General features: G+C 39.4%; 1 pseudogene; it reads left to right on the top strand.

The window, feature by feature from the left end:
* The first annotated feature begins 4321 nt into the window (after positions 1-4321).
* On the top strand, positions 4322-5044 carry Ywhaq-ps4 (tyrosine 3-monooxygenase/tryptophan 5-monooxygenase activation protein, theta, pseudogene 4; annotated as a pseudogene).
* Positions 5045-5323: the final 279 nt, after the last annotated feature.

Here is a 5323-nt window from a genome sequence, read left to right as displayed (position 1 = left end):
GGTTCCTCAGAAAATTGGACATTGAACTGCCTGAGGATCCAGCTATACCTCTCTTGGGCATATACCCAAAAGATGCCTCAACATATAAAAGGACACGTGCTCCACTATGTTCATCGCAGCCTTATTTATAATAGCCAGAAAATGGAATGAACCCAGATGCCCTTCAACAGAGGAATGGATACAGAAAATGTGGTACAGCTACACAATGGAATATTACTCAGCTATCAAAAACAATGAGTTTATGAAATTCGTAGGCAAATGGTTGGAACTGGAAAATATCATCCTGAGTGAGCTAACCCAATCACAGAAAGACATACATGGTATGCACTCATTGATAAGTGGCTATTAGCCCAAATGCTTGAATTACCCTAGATCCCTAGAACAAACGAAACTCAAGAGGGATGATCAAAATGTGAATGCTTCACTCCTTCTTTAAATGAGGAAAAAGAATACCCTTGGCAGGGAAGGGAGAGGCAAAGATTAAAACAGAGACTGAAGGAACACCCATTCAGAGCCTGCCCCACATGTGGCCCATACATATACAGCCACCCAATTAGACAAGATGGATGAAGCAAAGAAGTGCAGACCGACAGGAGCTGGATGTAGATCGCTCCTGAGAGACACAGCCAGAATACAGCAAATACAGAGGCGAATGCCAGCAGCAAACCACTGAGCTGAGAATAGGTCCCCCGTTGAAGGAATCAGAGAAAGAACTGGAAGAGCTTGAAGGGGCTCGAGACCCCAAAAGTACAACAATGCCAAGCAACCAGAGCTTCCAGGGACTAAGCCACTACCTAAAGACTATACATGGACTGACCCTGGACTCTGACCCCATAGGTAGCAATGAATATCCTAGTAAGAGCACCAGTGGAAGGGGAAGCCCTGGGTCCTGCTAAGACTGAACCCCCAGTGAACTAGACTATGGGGGGAGGGCAGCAATGGGGGGAGGGTTGGGAGGGGAACACCCATAAGGAAGGGGAGGGGGGAGGGGGAAGTGTGCCCGGAAACCGGGAAAGGGAATAACACTTGAAATGTATATAAGAAATACTCAAGTTAATAAAAAAAAGAAAAGAAAAAAGAAAAAAAGTTGCCAAAGAACATACAAGAAGCCTACAGAACTCCAAACAGAGCCGACCAGAAATAAAACAACTTCCATTAGGGAAAAAAGTTTTCAAGCAAATAGTCCCAAGAAACAAGCTAGAGTTGCCATTCTAATATCAAATAAAATCAACTTTCAACCAAAAGTTATCAAAAAAAGATAAGTAATGACACTTCATATTCTTCAAAGGAAAAACCCACTGAAAGGAACTCTCAATTCTGAATATCTATGCTCCAAATGCAAGGGCACCCACATTATAAAAGAAACTTTACTAAAGCTTAAAGCACACATTGCACCTCAGACAATAATACTGGGAGATGTCAACAAACCACTGTCATCAATAGACAGATCGTGGAAACAGAAGCTAAAGAGAGACACAGTGAAACTAACAGAAGTTATGAACAAAATGGATTTAACAGTTATCTATAGAACATTTTATCCTGAAACAAAAGAATACACCTTCTTCTTAGCACCTCATGGTATCTTCTCCAAACTGACCATATAATCAGTCACAAAATAGACCTCAACAGATACAAGATTGAAACAATCCCATGCATCCTATCAAATCACCACAGACTAAGGCAGGTCTTCAATAACAACAAAGACAAGGAAAGCCCACATACAAATGGAAGCTGAAAAACCCTCTACTCAATGGTAATTTGGTCAAGGAAGAAATAAAGAAAGAAATTAAAGACTTTTTAGAATTTAATGAAAATGAAGGCACAATATACCCAAACTTATGGGAAACAATGAAAGCAGTGTTAAGAGGAAAACTCATAGCTCTGAGTGCCCCCAAAAGAAAACTGGAGAGAGCATCCGATAACAGATTGACAGCACACCTGAAAGCTCTAGAACAAAAAGAAGCAAATACACCCAAGAGGGGTAGATGGCAAGAAATAATCAAACTCAGAGCTGAAATCAACCTAGCACAAATAAAAAGAACTATACAAAGAATACAAATCCAGGAGATGGTTCTTTGTAGCAAATCTAGAAAATAAATAAATCCTTCACCAGATTGACCAAGGAGCACAGAGACAGTTTCCAAATGAACAAAATCAGAAATGAAAATAAAGATATCAATACAAACAGAGGAAATTCAAAAACTTATCAGATCCTTCTACCAAAGCCTATATTCAACCAAACTGGAAAATCTAAAGGAAATGAACAATTTTCTGGACAGATATCAAGTACCAAATTTAAATCAGGATCAGATAAACCATCTAAACAGTCCCATAATGCCTAAAGAAATAGAAACAGTCATTAAAATTCTCTCAACCAACAAAAGCCCAGGACCAGATGGGTTTAGGGCAGAATTCTATCAGACCTTCAAAGAAGACATTATAACAATACTCTTCAAACTATTCCATGATATAGAAACAGAAGGAATGCTACATAATTCATTCTTTGAAGCCACAATTATGGTTAAACATAAACCACACAAAGACCCAACAAAGAAAGAGAACTTCAGACCAATTTCCATCATAAATATGGATGCCAAAATACTCAATAAAATTCTCACAAACTGAATCAGAGAACACATCAAAAAGATCATCCATCATGATCAAGTAGGCTTCATCCCAGGGATGCTGGAATGGTTCAATATATGGAATTCCATCAATATAACCCACTATATAAATAAACTCAAGGAAAAAGTTACATGATCATCACATTAAATGCTGAGAAAGTATTTGACAAAATTCAACACCCTTCACGTTAAAAGTCTTAAAAAGATCAAGTATTCAAGGCCCCTACCTAAACATAATAAAAGTAACATATGGCAAACCAGTAACCAATATCAAACTAAATGGAGAGAAACTTGAAGCAATCCTACCAAAATCAGGAGTAGACATGGTTGCCCTCTCTCCCTACCTATTCATTACTGTACTTGAAATCCTCACAAGAGCAATTAAACAACAAGAAGAGCTCAAAGGAATACAAATTGCAAAGGAAGAAGTCAAAATATCACTATTTCCAGATGATATGATAGTATACTTAAGTGACCCCAAAAATTCCACCAAAGAACTCCTACAGCTAACAAACAACTTCAGCAAAGTGACTGGATGTAAAATTAACTCAAACAAATCTGTAGCCTTCCTCTACTCAAAAGATAAAGGAGCAGAGAAAGAAATTAGGAAAACGACACCCTTCACAATAGTCACATATAATATAAAAATACCTTGGTGTGACTCTAACCAAGCAAGTGAAAGATCTGTATGACAAGAACTTAAAGTCTCTGAAGAAAGAAATTGAAGATCTCAGAAGATGGAAAGATCTCCCATGCTCATGGATTGGCAGGATTAATATAGTAAAAATGGCCATCCTGCTGAAAGCAATCTACAGATTCAATGCAATCCCCATCAAAATTCCAACTCAATTCTTCATAGAGTTAGAGCAATTTGAAAATTCATTTGGAAAAGCAAAAAAAAAAATCAAAATAGCAAAAACTATTCTCAACTATAAAAGAACTTCTGGGGTAATCACCATTCCTGACCTCAAGCTGTATTACAGAGCAATCATGATTTTAAAAAAAAAACCTCCATGGTATTGGTACAGGGACAGGAATAGAATTGAAGACCCAGAAATGAACCCACACAGTTATGGCCACTTGATCTTTGACAAAGAAGCTGAAATTATTCAATGGAAAAAAGACAGCATTTTCAACAAATGGTGCTGATTCAACTGGAGGTTTGCACGTAGAAGAATGCAAATTGATCCAATCTTATTTCTTTGTACAAAGCTCAAGGCCAAGTGGATCAAAAACCTGCACATAAAACCAGATACACTGAAACTAATAGAAGAGGTAGTGGGGAAGAACCTTGAGCACATAGGCACAAGGGAAATTTCCCTGAACAAAACAACAATGGCTTATGTTCTAAGATCCAGAATCAATAAATGGCACCTCATAAAATTGCAAAGTTTTGTAAGGCAAAGGACACTGTCATTAGAACAAAATGTCAACCAACAGATTGGGAAAAGGTCTTTACCAATCCTACATCCGATAGAGCTAATATCTAATATATTCAAAGAACTCAAGAAGTTGGACTCCAGAGAATCAAATAATCCTATTAAAAAATCGGGTACAGAGCTAAATAAAGAACTCTCAACTGAGGAATATCAAATGGCTGAGAAGCACCTAAAGAAATGTTCAGGAGACTCGTGTCGCAGCAGTGAAGACTTAGAAGGGGGACTCCAGATCCGGCTTGGCACTCGCCCTCGCTTACCATGGAGAAGACCGAGCTGATCCAGAAAGCCAAGCTGGCCAGGGAGGTCAAGCTCTATGATGACGTGGCCACCTGTATGAAAGTAGTGATGGAGTAGGGTGCTGAGCTGTCTAATGAGGAGTGAAACCTGCTGTCAGTGGTCTGCAAGAACATGGTCCAGCGCCACAGTACTGCCTGGAGGGTCATCTCGAGCACTGAGCACAAGACCGATACCTCTGACAAAAAGTTGCAGCTGATCAAAAGTGGAGTCTGAGCTGAGGTCCATCTGCACCACAGTCCTGGAATTGTTGGATAAGTATTTAATAACCAATGTAACAAATCCAGAGAGTAAGGTCTTCTATCTGAAAAGGAAGGGAGATTATTTCCGGTATCTTGCTGAAGTAGCTTGTATTGATGATCAAAAACAAAGGATAGAAAATTTCCAAGGAGCCTACCAAGAGGTATTTGATATAAGCAAGAAACAGATGCAATCTGCACCTCCAATCCGCCTGCGGCTGGCTGTGAATTTTCTGTATTTTACTCTGAAATCCTTAATAATCCAGAGCTTGCCTGCACACTGGCTAAAATGGCTTTTGATGAGGCCATCGCCAAACTTGATACACTGAAAGAAGACTCCTACAAAGATAGCACCCTCATCACGCAGTTGCTTAGAGACAACTTAACGTTATGGACATCAGACAGTGCAGGAGAAGAGTGTGATGCAGCCAAGGGGGCAGAGAACTAAAGGTATCCAGGACACCAACCTCCTTCTCCTCAAGAAAACCTTATACATCTCCAGTCCTTATTCCACTTGGATTTCCTCTAGTGAGGAAGCCCATTCATGTGAAAGGGATCAGTTGTTTATCGTCTTTTCACAGTGCAGCTTTGGGAAAACAGCATCCTTTGGTTTGTATTGTCTCTGCCTTCCTGCTGTGGAATTACTGCTGTAGAAAGGTATCAATAGCTTCATTTCACATAAACACACAAGTAACTTCTGGACACTTGTGTAGAGAACTGACAGCAC

The sequence above is a fragment of the Rattus norvegicus genome, chromosome 4, assembly GCF_021556685.1.
Source record: "Rattus norvegicus strain SHRSP/BbbUtx chromosome 4, alternate assembly SHRSP_T2T, whole genome shotgun sequence".
NCBI lineage: Eukaryota > Metazoa > Chordata > Mammalia > Rodentia > Muridae > Rattus > Rattus norvegicus.
Note: the sequence above shows the minus strand (reverse complement) of the source record. Positions and strands in the feature narration are given on the sequence as shown.